Below are 16,018 nucleotides of genomic sequence, written 5' to 3'. Positions count from 1 at the left end.
TTGTTCTTAATTAATAATCCGATCTACGGCATATCCCAATAGGTTATGGGCAGCCGTTTTTTCCCACTGAAAAATTGAAGCTTTTTTCAAAAGAAGAAATGGACGGAAGCAAGTTTGCGGTTGAGAAGCTACGGAGCGAAGGCTACGAGAGTTGGAGATTCAAGGTCGAGATGCTGCTCATCCGGGAGAACCTTTGGAAGCATGTCACGGAGGCCGCCCCAAACCCCCTGACGGATGCCTGGAAGGACGAAGATGCAAGAGCTCGAGCCACGATTGCCCTACTTGTCGACGACAGCCAACATCCTCTCATCCGAAACTGCAAGACGTCCAGCGAAACGTGGAAAGCTCTGGAGGGCCATCACCAGAAGACCACGATGTGCACCAGGGTCTCGGTGCTGAAGAAGCTGTGCAAGGCGGAGTATCAAGACGACGGGGATATGGAAGGCCACCTCTTCCGGATGGACGAGCTTTTCGCTAGCCTGGCCAACGCTGGGCAGGAGCTGAAATCAAGCCTTCAAGTCGCGATGGTGCTGAAGAGCATGCCGGAGAGTTTCGACACGCTCACGACGGCGCTGGAGAGCAGGTCCGATGAAGAACTGACGATGGAACTGGTGAAGCGGAAGCTGCTCGACGAAGCTCAGAAGCGAACGGAGAAGTCCCACCACGGAGAAGCGATGCTGCGAGCGGGCGGGGAGAAGCGAAGCGTGATTTGCCACCGGTGCAACAAGCCGGGCCACCTGAAGCGTGAATGTCCCCTAGCGAAGTCCGAGCGTGAAGTCAGCAATCAACCGAGCGGTGGAAGAAAACCGAAGCCAGCTGCAAGAGGTAAAAGTGCGAAAATTGGCAAGCTGTCATCGTACGCGTTCATGGCAGGCTGCGATCGACGAAAACCATCCAAGGCGTGGGTGGTTGATTCGGGCGCGACATCCCACATGTGCGCAGACCGAACGTTTTTTGAAGAGATGTGGAGCTGTCCGGGGACATACATCACCCTGGCGGACGGCAACCAGACGCACGTGAAGGGAATCGGTTCCGGAAAGCTGCTATGCTGTGACAACCAAGGCGAAGAACACGAGGTTACCCTGTCGGATGTTTACTACATCCCTGAACTGGAGTCCAACTTGATTTCGGTGAGCAGATTACTGGCGAAGGGTGCAGACGTACATTTTTCGCAGGCCCAAGGATGTGTCATCAAGTGCAGAGGAGTGGTAGCCGCTGTAGCCCGCAAGGTCGGCGGTTTGTTCTACCTGAAGGTTGTCAAGGAGCAAGGTATGCAAGTGGCAACTGCGAACCATCCGAAGGATTGTGTCCACGTGTGGCACCGAAGGCTTGGCCATCGAGATCCTGAAGCGATCTAGCGAGTGGTGCGAGAGGATTTGGCTACAGGAGTGGCCATGCGCAAGTGCAACATCCAGCGTCCGTGCGAGTGCTGTGCGGAAGGGAAGTTACCAAGGTAACCATTTCCCAAGAAGGCCGCACGACAATCATCAAAGGTTCTGGACATCGTTCACACGGACATCTGCGGTCCAATGAACACGACGTCGCCAGGTGGATCAAGATACTTCCTCACGATGATCGACGACTACAGTCGGTACACCATGGTATATTTTCCAAAGCGCAAGTTAGAGGCCGTGGAGAAAATTGAGGAGTATGTCAACATGGTCAGGAATCGTTTCGGAAGGAATCCCGTGATTATTCGCTCCGACCAGGGAGGCGAGTATAAGGCGAAGCGGCTGGGCAAGTTCTACAGGGCGAACGGAATCGTTCCGCAATACACGACAAGCTACACACCGCAGCAGAATGGAGTTGCGGAGCGCAAGAACCGAACTATCGTGGAGATGGCACGCTGCATGCTGCTCGATGCGAAGATGGGCTACCGTTTCTGGGCAGAAGCGGTCAACACGGCGGTGCATTTGCAGAACATGCTGCCGTCTCGGTCGGTAGAGAAGACTCCACACGAACTTTGGTTCGGCAAGAAACCAGACTACGGAAATCTCAAGAGGTTCGGATGTGCAGCGTTCGTCCACATTCCCAAAGTCAAGCGGACGAAGCTGGAACCGAAAGCAATCAAGCTAACGTTTGTCGGTTACTCGGATCACCACAAAGCCTTCCGGTTCATCGATCAAGCTACGAACGAAGTCGTGATCAGCCGTGATGCAAGATTCGTCGAAGAAGAAGAAGCAGTCAGCCAGCAAGGTCAACCATCTCCGACAACCGTGGAATACGAGTCGGTAATACCGCAAGACACACTCGATGCAAATGAAGAAGTTGAAGATGACAGCGATGACGAAGGAACTTTTGAGGAGGAGGCTACGCCGGCGGATTCCGATTCCAGCCTGTATGATTCGACCTGTGAAGTAGAAGAAGATGAAGTCAGTGAAGATGAAGTTGTAATGCCTCGGAGGTCAAGCCGCAGCACGAAGGGGGTTGCGCCCCTGCGGTACCGGGAAACGACTGGTATGCTGCGAAAAGCGATCTCGGAGCCGAGGACCTACAAGCAAGCAATCGAGGGTCCTGAAGCGGAACAGTGGATTGCAGCAATGGACGACGAGATCAAGTCACACGCCAAGAACCGCACCTGGACGCTGACCACTTTGCCCGCCAATCGCCAAGTCGTCGGGTCGAAATGGATTTTCAAGCGAAAACTGGACGAGGACGGAAACATCGTGCGCTACAAAGCCCGATTAGTAGCCCAAGGATTTTCTCAGAAGTACGGGACGGACTTCGATGAAGTATTCGCGCCCGTAGTCCGCCAAGTCACCTTCAGGACGTTGCTGACAGTTGCCGGCCAGCGGGGCATGCTGGTGAAACACGCCGACGTCAAAACTGCCTATCTTCATGGAGAACTAGAGGACGCAGTTTACATGAAGCAACCGACCGGATATGAAGCGCAAGACAGGGTTGCAGTTTGCTTGATCAAGAAAGGCCTGTACGGACTCAGGCAAGCCGGATGTATCTGGAACAAGAAGATCGACGGTGTGTTGAAGCAAATGGGTTTCCGGCAGTCCGCCCACGACCCGTGTCTCTACGTTCGGAGTGGTAGTCAAGGCAACACGTACCTCGTGATCTACGTGGACGACATCGTTATCGCGTGCCACAGCGAGGAGGAGTACGAAGACTTGAGGCGGGACCTGAACAAGCACTTCACCGTTTCTTCGTTGGGCAACATCCGGCATTTTCTCGAAATCCAAGTGCAACGTGATGGTAAGGCTTTCACACTCAACCAGAAGGCCTACATCCAAAAGGTGCTGCAGAGATTCGGAATGGATGAAGCGAAGCCATCGAAGTATCCCTTGGATCCTGGCCACCTAAAACAGAAGGAGGAGAAGAAGATGTTACCGAACAACGACCAATACGCAAGTTTGGTAGGAAGTCTGTTGTACGTGGCGGTAAACACTCGACCGGACATCGCTGCACCCGTAGCCATTCTGGGACGTTCAGTAAGTGCACCATCTCAAGCCGATTGGACGGAGGCCAAGCGTGTCCTACGCTATCTGAAGTCGACGATGGACAACAAGCTCACGCTGAAGGCCGAGGATTCCGGTTTGGAGGTCTATGTGGACGCAGACTGGGCAAGCGATGCAGCCAGTCGCAAATCAAACTCCGGATACGTGTTCCTGTTCGGCGGTGGATCAATATACTGGGGTTCGCGCAAGCAGACGTGCGTGGCGCTCAGCAGTACCGAAGCCGAATTCGTGGCGCACGCCGAGTGCTGTCAGGAGCTCACGTGGATCGTCCGGATGCTCCAAGATTTCTCCGTTGATGTCCCAACCCTGGTGCTGGTACACGAAGATAACCAGTCCTGTATCAAACAGTTGGAGTCAACGAAGGTCAACAACCGTTCGAAGCATGTGGACACAAAATACCACTTTGTCCGCAAGCTGCACGAAGACAATCTCATCGACGTCCGCTACTGCCCCACCGATCAAATGGTAGCGGATATGCTGACCAAGCCGCTGGCACCACAGAAGCTGGCAAGATTCCGTGACGCAGTAGGAGTTCACCAATCGAGGAGGAGTGTTGAAGAGTAGGCGCTTGATGAACCAGCAAGCCATGGAATAGTTGTAATTTGACGTTAAATAAATGTATGAGTTAGATCGTTCCCAACCTTTGAACAGAACAGTTGTTCTTAATTAATAATCCGATCTACGGCATATCCCAATAGTGCTGACGTGGTAGCAATATTGTTGTTTGTTTTGTAGTTATTTTTAACAGGTTATGGGCCCAGGAACGCCTGGAGGACGCTTAGGTGGCTTCAATGAGGGACCAACGAGGAAGCACCTGGACGAGGAGACATGGCCTGGACGATGAGGCAGAATCTCGCTGAGGAAATAGAGCCTGGACGAGAGGTGGAGTCTGGACGGGACGTGGTTTGGACGAGGTGCCCAAGAGTTGAAGGCTAAGATGCTGAGAACGAGGCTGAAGGTGCGGATGCTAGCCATCGGAGAGGACGAGCTCGGAAGTGCTGGAGAAACTCGGAAGTTAAGAGGAGCTCGAAGGACGGTGCGGTTGACCTAGAGGACGACGGTACCAGGAGAAGCTTAGTGGACAAGAGAGCTCGGGTGGCAGATGGCGATTTGAAGGTTGTGTGATGAGGAGGAGTGTTTTTCTTCTTTCTGGCGTTACGTCCCAACTGGGACAAAGCCTGCTTCTCAGATTAGTGTTCTTATGAGCACTTCCACAGTTATTAACTGAGAGCTTTCATTGCCGATTGACCATTTTTGCATGCGTATATCGTGTGGCAGGTACGAAGATACTCTATGCCCTGGGAATCGAGAAAATTTCCAACCCGAAAAGATCCTCGACCAGCGGGAATCAAACCTACGACCCTCAGCATGGTCATGCTGAATAGCTGCGCGTTTACCGCTATGGCTATCTGGGCCCCTAAAGGAGGAGTGTTATAGTAGGTAATATAGGACATGTTTATTCAATGACCTCACGTCGGCTGTAAGACAGTAGTAAAATTAAAAGAATACTTTACAATGTTTATTCAACATTCAATCCAACAGGTATACAGCGAACATTCAGAGATGCTTATGAGGCGTTTGTTTGACAGGGTTGCATGACGTGTTATTTCTAAATTGGGTCCTAAAATGTTTAATGAATTCTTGTTTTTATTAAATAATACGAAAGAGCATGTTATTGCAACTACTTTAGCAAGTTTTCCAGCTCAAATAACGGCTATAACATTTTTAAACTTTAATTTTAAAAATGGTTCCAAATATGAACCTTGACACTTGTGATCTTGTTTGACATTCACTTTTTCGACAAAAATGCCACAGGGCATATAGTTTTAACACTGGGGTTGTTCCTATCTGATATTTCCAAGCAATGGACATGCCCTATATCAACTGCAGCGATTTGCAGTAGACAGGATGTCCCGGGCCCGATCTATCTGACAAGCCAATCGAGCCCGCTGTCACCATAGAAGATGGTGTCTCCATCATGTCGATAGCCTGGATATTTCGGAAGGGACACGGAAAACAAAATATACCTACACGGTAAAAAATAAGCACCATGCTATCAATAGTTCTGCACTTGGTTTCGCACTACTGTTGAATCTTAACAAAATCAAGGTAACAGCACTTGAATTCAACGTTGCATGTTTTGATTTGAAATAAAAAAAAGTTAAAATAAACATTTCCGCCTGACCCAGATTTGAACCACCAATCTTCGGAGTGCAAGTCTAGTATCTTACCTCGACACCAACTCGCATCTGTTGAAAGGGGTTGAATTGATCTCAATCAGTTTCTACAACGAGCTGTCAATGATTGCTTTCATACAAAAGACATGATGTTCAAAATCAACGGCTTTTCACTTCAGAGTCTAGTTCTAGAGACAGTAGAGCAAATCCAAAGTTGGAACCCTACAAATCATGGTGATTGGTGTTTTGAATTGAGTCAAGTGATCAATCTATTCAATCGAGCGTGCTGATTTTTTACCGTGTAACATTTGAGTTTAAACCAAAGGGTGTGACAAATTCATAAAAAAATGTTTTTTGTACTCAAACCAATGAAAATCATTTAAAAATTGAGTAAACATGTGTTTCTGCCCTAAACTTAAGCGTTCGGTACTAAAATTGAGACAGGGCTTTAGGACCCTATTGTCGAATAAAAGTTGTAGGTGCCATTATTACTTATGATAACAAATGTACAAAATAGTAGGCTTTGTTCAGTATTAGTTCAACAAAAAAAAAATGCTGAGCACAGTCTGTTTAGGGGCTGTCCATTTATTACGTAAGACATTTTTCGGGGTTTGAACGATCCACTTAGTGTTCATTCGCTGAACATTCGTTGTCCGGATGTTGGTCCGGATGTCATTTAATGTAAACATTGCCCGCATTTAGAGCAGAAAAGAAAAAGAAAGTCGAGGATAAAAGAATACCGTGGATAAGTCCATGGAAACAGCAAAAACATTAGTAGTTATTTGCACACTTCATCAAATACTCATATCTGGATGCCTATGAATGTGACGCTCCATTATTAAATTTCAGTTGCGATGTCGAGGCTCTAACTCAGCACCTTCCGATTTACAGGCGTATGCTTCTCCACTGCTCCAACCAATTTTATATAGATCAGCAGATAAAGAGCAGTATTTAACCCCTCTACCAGCAGCTTCGTTTTTTACCGCATTAAAAATATTCAAACCTCCATAACTTTTTGGTTTCTCGATATTTTTGCACCATTATTTCACAAGCTCTCAAAAAACTCTCCTAGTTTTAGAATCTTTGTCGATATTGATAATTCTCAATAACTTTTTCAAATCGACGCAAGTAACTTTCATACGGTTTTGAGAAAATTAATTCAGAAGAATCACAACCTGTCTTCTAAAACTGTTTTAAAATGAATCACCTTTTTAACATTTTTTCGCAGTGTATGCCACTTAAATTTTGCATACAATCAGCTCACGTTCATAAACTACGTAGTTTCTATTATTTTCCAAAAAAAATAATTATACAAAATCATAAGCCTTTTCATCAAGTTACTTTCGACGTTTTTCTACCAGTGTAAAATCGGCTCAAGTAGTGTTTTGTTTTGATTCGTGGTTAAGTCACTTTGTCTCTCCATACAACGGGGCGGCGAAAGTAGTGGTTAGGTTGCGAAAGTTGAAAATCTTACTTTCGTCGTTTTGTAAATTCCGAAATTAAACGTTCTAAAAGTGAAAAGTTGAGTTGGTACAGAGCGATACGTGTAGAATTCCGCCTGCTTAACACGTAGGATCGATAAAGTACACTGAAATGAATTTTATTGTAGAAACTACTGAATCCATGGTAAAATTAAGAACTGCACCAACGATTTTCAACCGACTACATTAATCTGTTAACTCTACCAAAACATAGTCAACATCACTACACAAGAAAATTTCTTCTGTTGATTTAACCAGAGTTGTAGTATTTTTGACTAGAAACATTCTTGATTTGAGAAGTTTAGCATCATACTTTTGACCACACTGTGTTGTACGGTGGGTGTCACAGATTGAAATACAATGCTTTGTAGTGGATGCTAGTATGGACATAGTCAAATTTACTGCACTGCTCAGTGATTTTCACCAGATTATAGTAAACTTAACAGATTTTTGTAGTCGGTTGAAAATCGTTGGTGCAGTTCTTAATTCAACCATGGATAAGGTAGATTATACAACAAAATTTGTTTGCGTGTAAGTTTGTATACTTTTTTGACTTGAGTCTGTATGAATAAGTTTTCGAGAATTGGTGAATTAGATCCTGAGATATTTCGGGGCCCAGATAGCCGTAGCGGTAAACGCGCAGCTATTCAGCAAGACTAAGCTGAGGCTCGTGGGTTCGAATCCCACCGGTCGAGGATCTTTTCGGGTTGGAAATTTTCTCGACTTCCCTGGGCATAGAGTACCGTTGATTCACCAGACACCTCCAGTGCGGCCTCCATTCACCGTGCACACATACAAATTCCTACCGAATATTCATACAATTTTCACAAATTATTCTTTTGTCATCAATATAAGGTAAAACTGATGGAATGAAGTAGTTCTTGTCACAAAGCCTTCTGAAAAACCTGGTTATAGTAGTCAAAATCATGTGAATTATGTTTAATAATGGCATTTTCCATTTTAACGTTAGATCATCATTTTTTTTTTTCAAAATTCCAATCAGTTTTCGCCGTAGATACTTCTAGTAACATGTATTTTATCGTATGAACCATGAGATTTTATGCAAATTATATTTTTTATTGTTTTTCAGTAGAAACACAACTGCACGGTGAATGGACCCTGTCTAATATTCATGGTTCCTATTACCGTGCATTAGTGTAAAATTCATGAAATTATTCGATAATATTAGATTTATTGTTATGTCGTCATTAAACTACTTCATATTTAGCTTTTGAGTGAATATGAAATGGTTTGGACAATACAGTCAAACCTCCTATAACGATTTCAGTGAAAAAATAATTATTTAGCCATTTTTCAACTTTCTATGGCTCTCATTGTAAAACAAGGTTTGGATAACCTTTAAAACTAAATGCGCCCACTTCTAGCAACATAGTTGCTCCACCAACAACGTTTCTTCAAGATACAAAATTAAATCATGACGAAAACTATACGCACGGTAAATGGTGACATAGCACGGTACAAGGCGACCTTTAATAAAATAGGCAGAGCTACACGTGAACACGTATTTATTGGGTGAGAACGTCGGCAAAAGAGACAGAATTTTATTTGAAAATTTCTTAGCGTACTACGTTTGAATTCAAACTATGGTCTTATCCACTGGTGTACTAAACTGACTCGGTCGAAGAATTTTGACACTAGAGCGGGTCCAGATCACGTGCGCAGGAGCGTGCCCCGCTCAAGTGTCACAATGGTCTAATCCACCGGTGTACTAAATTTACTCGGTCTGAGAATTGTGACACTAAGCCATTTTACGAAACAGTCGGTTGACGTTTCCTGGCGGGCCGCTCATTGTTATTGTTTTGAAAACTAGCATGATATGTGAATGGCGCTGGTAACGTTTTTGTTGGTGATGACATTTTCATCTCTTTCTGGCTATTTTTCTACGCGGTTACATGTCTGATGTTACCAGTAAATAAAAGTATGTCTGATGTTACCAGTAAAAAAAATCTTCCCTGCCTGCTGATTTTTATTTTACAGGGGAAGATTGAAAAGCTCGTTGCATTCCATTATTTAATGAGCTCCTTCCAAATGTGGCGCTAGAAGAAACGTAAATAAATGGGCCCGCCAGCAAGCTTCAAAGCTGGTAAACAAACAAAAAACATATGATTCGAAACGTCTCATAAAATCTAGCGTAACATTTGAAAAGGGCCTATCTGTAAAACGTAAACATTGAGAAATTCTCAATTGAAGATTCCGTACCATATTTATAATTCCTAATTTAAACCCATTCGCATTTTTACTAGTTTCATACCTGTGTTCGACACCCATTAAAGTCTGTTGCGTGGCCCATTATGTTTCTAATCTCAAATAACACAACAACTCGTCAAATTTGTTGAATTCAAACATCATCGGCAGATAGGCCCTATTATGAATCTTCAAACCAGTTAGGCCCTTTCAGTTAGGCCCTTTGATTGAACATGGTTTCAGTTAGGCCCTTTTATAATTTGCTAATTTTATTGATTTTTGAATTGGTTTGCATAAATCTTGAACAAAATTTAGCGATTATGTGAAAAAACACTATATAATAGCTAAATATTGGAAATTTTCGGTTGAAGATTCAGTACCATATTGATTATTCCTATTTCAAACCCATTCGATTTTTACTAGTTTCATACTTGGGGAAGATCCAAAAATGACGTCCATCGTTTTTCGGGATTTCTAGAACCCTTCTACCACCTCTGTCACGCTTTTTCTAATACCCAATCCACGCACTGTCACATTTTCGTACATCCCCCCATTGGAGGAGGCCCCAATTGATGGACGTCATTTTCGGATAACCCCTTGTGTTCGACACTTATAATGGTCTATTACGTGGCTCACAACGATTTGAATTTGAAATAGCACAACAACTTGTAAAAATAGTTCAATTCAAACATCATCCGCAGATAGGCCCTTTAACGAATTTTCAAACCAGTTAGGCCCTTTTTGAATTTGCTAATTTTATTGATTATTGAAGTGATTTGCATAATTCTTCGACAACATTTAATGATTATGTGAGAAAACAACACAATATCATACAAGCTAAATATTGGAAACTATTCTATACAAAATCAGCAACATATTGATTATTGATATTTCAAACCCATTCACTTATTTTTACTAGTTTTATACTTGTGTTAGACACTCATTATGGTTTATTACGTGGCCCAGAACGTTAGTAATCTCAAATAGCATAACGACTCGTGAAAATGGTTGCATTCAAATATCATCAGCAGTTAGGCCCTTCAATGAATCTTCAAACCAGTTAGGCCCTTTCAGTTAGGCCCTTCGATTGGACATGGTTTCAGTTAGGCCCCTCCAGTTAGGCCCTTTTATTAAACATAGTTCCAGTTAGGCCCTTTTGGAATTTGTTGATTTTATTGCTTAATGAAGTGATTTTCATAGTTTTTAAATAAAATAAAGCGAGAGAAAAACAATGTAATAGCTAAATGTTGGATATTCTCGGTTGACGGTTCAGTACCTTATTGATTATATCTATTTCAAACCCATTCACTTTTTTACTTGTTTTATACTTGAGGGCCTTCCTTAGCCGAGCAGTTTAAGTCCGCGGCTACAAAGCAAAGCCATTCTGAAGGTATCTGAGTTCCATTCCCGGTCGGTCCAGGTTTTTTTTCGTAATGGAAATTTCCTTTACTTTCCTGAATATAGAGTACCTTCGTACTTGTCACACGATATATGAATGCGAAAATGGCAACTTGTCAAAGAAAGCTCTCAGTTTATAACTGTGGAAGTACTCATTGAACACAAAGCTTAGAAGCAGGCTCTGTCCCAGTGAGGACGTAATGCCAAGAAGAAGTATAAGAAGAATTCTTGCAGGGCTGTTACAAAAACAAACGAATTTGTTTTTGTGAAAATCGCGACTTTTGGAACTCGATCCACAACTAGAGGCAACAAATAAAAATTAACAAATAAAAATTATTCAAAATTTTTAATGTAATTGATTTTTTTTTTTCAGGATAAAAAATCAGTTTTTCAACTAACTTCGCATTAAGATCATGATAAAACTAGTAAAAAAGAGAATGGGCTTGAAATAGAAATCAATATAGTACTGAATCTTCAATAAAGAATTTTTATTAATCAATGTTGATTTTCTCACATACCTAATCGATTGATTTTGATCTAAAACTTTGAAAATCACTTCAATAATCCATAAAATTAACAAATTACAAAAGGGCCTAACTGGAACTAAGTTTAATAAAAAGGCCTAACTGGAGGGGCCTAACTGAAATCATGTTCAATCAAAGGGCCTAACTGAAAGGGCCTAACTGGTTTGCAGACTCGTAAAAGGGCCTATCTGCTGATGATGTTTGAATTCAACCATTTTCACGAGTTGTTTTGTTATTTAAGATTTAAAACGTTATGGGATACCTAGTAGACTATTTTGAGTGTCGAACACAAGTATAAAACTAGTAAATAGGAGAAAGGGTTTGAAATATGAATAATCAATATAGTACTGAATCTTCAATAAAGAATTTTCAATATTCAATGTTGATTTTCTCGCATAATCGATTGATTTTGTTCTAAAACTTTGAAAATCTATTCAATAATCAATAAAATTAACAAATTCCAAAAGGGCCTAACTGGAACTATGTTAAATAAAAGGGCCTAACTGGAGGGGCCTAACTGAAACCATGGTCAATTAAAGGGCCTAATTGAAAAGGCCTAACTGGTTTGAAGAATCGTAAAAGGGCCTATCTGCCGATGATGTTTGAATTCAACATATTTTACTAGTTTTTATATTATGTTAGATTTAAAACGTTATGTGGCCCAGTAATAGACTATGAGTGTCGAACAAAAGTTTAAAACTATTAGATAGCAATGAGTTTAAAATAGTAACAATCAATATGTTACAGAATCTTCAATCGAGCATTTCTCAATTTTTACGTTATGCTGATCACTATACAAGGGCTAAATATTGAAAAATATGGAGGAAAATTAAAAATGCACGGAAGGGCCAATCTGATTTTGATGGAAATTTTCAGTTAGGCCCTTTCATGACCAGTTAGGCCCTCTTAGTTTTATCATTTTCAGATAGGCCCTTTTAAATTTGAATAAAATTACCATTAATAATGCATTTTGAATGCCCGTAAGAGTATGTAGGAATAATTTACGTAAAAAATGATACGAATAATGAATAATCAAGTTTGTTTACATTTTGCAGTTAGGCCCTTTTCAAATGTTACGCTAGAAATGGCTTCTTGAGCGGGGCACGCTCCCGTATGGTCCCCACGTGATCTGGACCCGCTCTATTGTCAAAATTCTTCGACCGAGTCAGTTTAGTACACCAGTGGATAAGACCATTCTCAGACCGAGTGAATTTAGTACACCGGTGGATTAGACCATGTCTAGTTAGGTTGCTAATGGTCTTATCCACTGGTGTACTAAACTGACTCGGTCGAAGAATTTTGACACTAGAGCGGGTCCAGATCACGTGGGGATCATACGGGAGCGTGCCCCGCTCAAGTGTCACAATTATCAGACCGAGTGAATTTAGTACACCGGTGGATTAGACCATGGCAACGTGATCGGTTGCACGCTCAACACCTCCGCTCAACCGTACAACCCCAGCTTGTTTCGCAACATTTCGAACGGACTCCGTGCCAATGCATTTGTGCAGATGTCCGCAACTTGCTCGGATGTCGGTTTGTATATGATTCTGAAAACGCCTTCCTGGATCTTCTCTCGGATAAAGTTTTATCGGATGTCGATGTGCTTCATTCGCTTGTGGTCCCTCGGTTCCTCAGCTATGCGGGTACAGGACTGGTTATCCTCGAACAACGGTATCGGATGATGGAAAACAACTCCATGCTCTTCAAGTAGATTCTTGAGCCAAATAGCGTCGCATGCAGCTTGACTCAAAGATATGTACTCGGCCTACGTTGATGAAAGCGATACAGTTGCTTGCTTTCGGGTCATCCACGAGACAGTGGCATCATAAACTTGTAATACATTGCCGGATATCGACCGACGATCATCTTGGTCGTTGCCCCAGTCAGCATCAGCGTATCCAACTAGCGGTTGACCTCCATGTCGATGGAACACTAAACCCAGGGTGACGGTCCCCTTCAGATACCGCAATATACGCTTTAGATGGCACCAGTGAACATCGGTTGGTGCAGATTGGAGTTTGCTGAAGAAATTTACTGCAGCGCTGATGTCCGGTCGCGAAGCCAGTGCCAGGTACGTCAAACAGCCGATGAGTTCCCTGTACGGCTTCTTCGTCACTACATCTCCTTTTTTTCTACTCTCCAATTTCAGATTTAATTCCCACGGAGTCGCTACCGGTTTGCAGTCGGACATGCCGAACCTTTGCAGCAGGTCGGCAATATACTTTGGCTGACTATTCTTCATTGTACCTTCGCTCAAATCTCGATCCACTTTCAAGTCTAGGAAGAGTTTCAACTCCCCCATATCGGACATCTCAAACTGGTTGGATAACTGTTGTTTGATCCTGTCCACCAGCTCCAATCGATCCGAGACAATGATGAAATCGTCGATGTACAGCAACAAGTAGACGGCGAATCCGCTCCACCGCAAATGGTAGAGACAGGTATCTACATTGGACCGCTTGAATCCTAGCTGCGTCACGAACGAATGGAATTGGTCATTCCAGCTCCTTGGGGCTTGCTTAAGGCCATACAATGCTTTCTTGAGACGGCACACAAGATTTGGGTTGACATTCTGGAGACCCTCTAGTTGTCGCATGTATATTTGGGTTCATTCAAATATTACGTAACGCAAAATTTGTCTATTTTAGACCCCCTCCCTCCCCCACATAACAGCTTTTGTATGGACAGTTTTAAATTTTAGTGTGGACCGTAACACTATGTAAGACCCCCTCCCTCCCCCGTTGCGTTACGTAATATTTGAACAATCCCTTTCCTCCTTCAGTATGTCATTGAGGAAGGCGGTGCGTACATCCATCTGGTGAATACGGTACCGTAATTGTTCATTTTTTATTGTTTTTCAAGTCTGTTTTCTATAATGTTAACAATGCCAAACAACTAAATGCAGGAAAACAAGTACGAAGGTGAACCTCATCGACTTATGTACTGAAATTTTCTAACAAATGTCATTTTAGTGTTAACAAATACCTCTAAAATAAAAAATCAGAGGATCTCATTTCGGGGTGAAATTGATCACTTGTCAATGCCATTATTGTTAGTTTCCAAAACAACTCTATACGATAAATTTGAGCTCCCTGAATCCGAATATGCTTGTAAAATTCTTAACAATGCAATATTTATATAAATAACGAATAGTTAAATTTCAAGAATTACGCGGAAAACGCCTAAATGTATGCAATTTCCTAAGGAATTCAATGATATCTAACAGAAATTCAATTATTTCGACCATATGAGCTAATTGGTACGAGTTTTGGTGATAAAATCTGGTTTGTGGATATATCTCAAGCATCCTCACAAACTTTCAGGTTTAGACCATGTTCAAATCCTTGCTCATAAATAGAAGTTCATAGGTGTTTGTCAATACTGCACCGTGCATGATTTTGAAATTTTACATTATTTTCATAGTAATAACCCAAGTAACACCGAAAACATAAATCCAAATTTAAAAATATACAGTTTGTCCTACAAAGATTGCTAGAAAGTTTTTGAAACATGTCATGTCTCACGTAAGTCGCTATTTTGTTTTGTTAAACCTTTCGATATTGAACTTGAATGGAGATGTTCCACTAAGGCATATAATTTGTTTTGCAATACAAATCTACCATTTTGCTGAAAATGTTCTAATTATGTTTACTATGTTTCAACCATATTATGTTTTATATTTGTCTTCTTATGTTTATCAAAACATGTGTTTGGTTATATGTCTTATTTCGGTTATTTAGACATGTACGACAAATAAACAGTCTTAATATGTCATATTCATGTTACATATATGTCATAATATACATTCTTTTTGAACATGTTCTGAATAAACAAATTATGTTTATTTTCAGTCAAATATAAGTTTTTCTAGTTGTCTATAAAACAAATGCAATAAAAGTGACATTTAATACTTTTGATAGCATGGATGATACACTGCCGGCTAAGAAATTCGCCATATGGTGTTCACTGAATACTTTTAAGCAAATGTTTTGAGTAAATTATTATTTTTAAGGTATGCTCTAAATGCCGATTTATCAATTTATATGAATGAATAGAGTATGGTGGTTATTTGCCATTGTTTAGTACAAAAAGGTTCAATGGAATTACCTTACTCGCTTACAGTTGTGTTCATGCAGGGCTTACGTGTTTTTGTGAAAAATTGTAGGAAAAAAATATAAATACTTAGAAAACACTTCATAGTCATTTGGTCCTTAAAATTGTAACATAAAGTTTGCCGGAATAGTTTTTGGTAATAACCTGATTAAACTATTTTATTTCGGGTACAAATCAACAACGGTTCGTGAGATTTGAGAAGCAACTTCCATGCTACAACTTTCATTTATGCTGTCATAGTCAAGTGATTTATCAAACTTATATCACACCGTAAATTTATGATCACACTAGTTGTCCCTGAAAACTTTTCACTGCCTTGAGTGAAACAATGGCAAATTATTGGCAATGCAATTTTTGTCTTTTCCCAAAACACTCGTCATGCAGTGTGTCTAAGGGGACCATCTTTAATTTTTGAATTTAATTTTGAATATTTACCATAACGATGAGATTTTTGTTCTGAAGCTTTGAAAAAAAGTAATAATAGTTCAGTAAAAATTCAGTGTATTAGAAGAAAACAAAATAATGAACTAATTTGCAAAAGGTGATGATTCCTATTTGGAAATATTTACTTGGCTTGATGTCGAAAAATGTATATTGAACGATTTATAAGGGCGAATTGTTTTTTCGAAGTAAAAGTGCATATTTCACCA

This window comes from Aedes aegypti, chromosome 2, assembly GCF_002204515.2.
Source record: "Aedes aegypti strain LVP_AGWG chromosome 2, AaegL5.0 Primary Assembly, whole genome shotgun sequence".
Classification (NCBI taxonomy): Eukaryota; Metazoa; Arthropoda; class Insecta; order Diptera; family Culicidae; genus Aedes; species Aedes aegypti.
The sequence above is the reverse complement of the archived record's forward strand: the minus strand, read 5'-3'. Positions refer to the sequence as shown.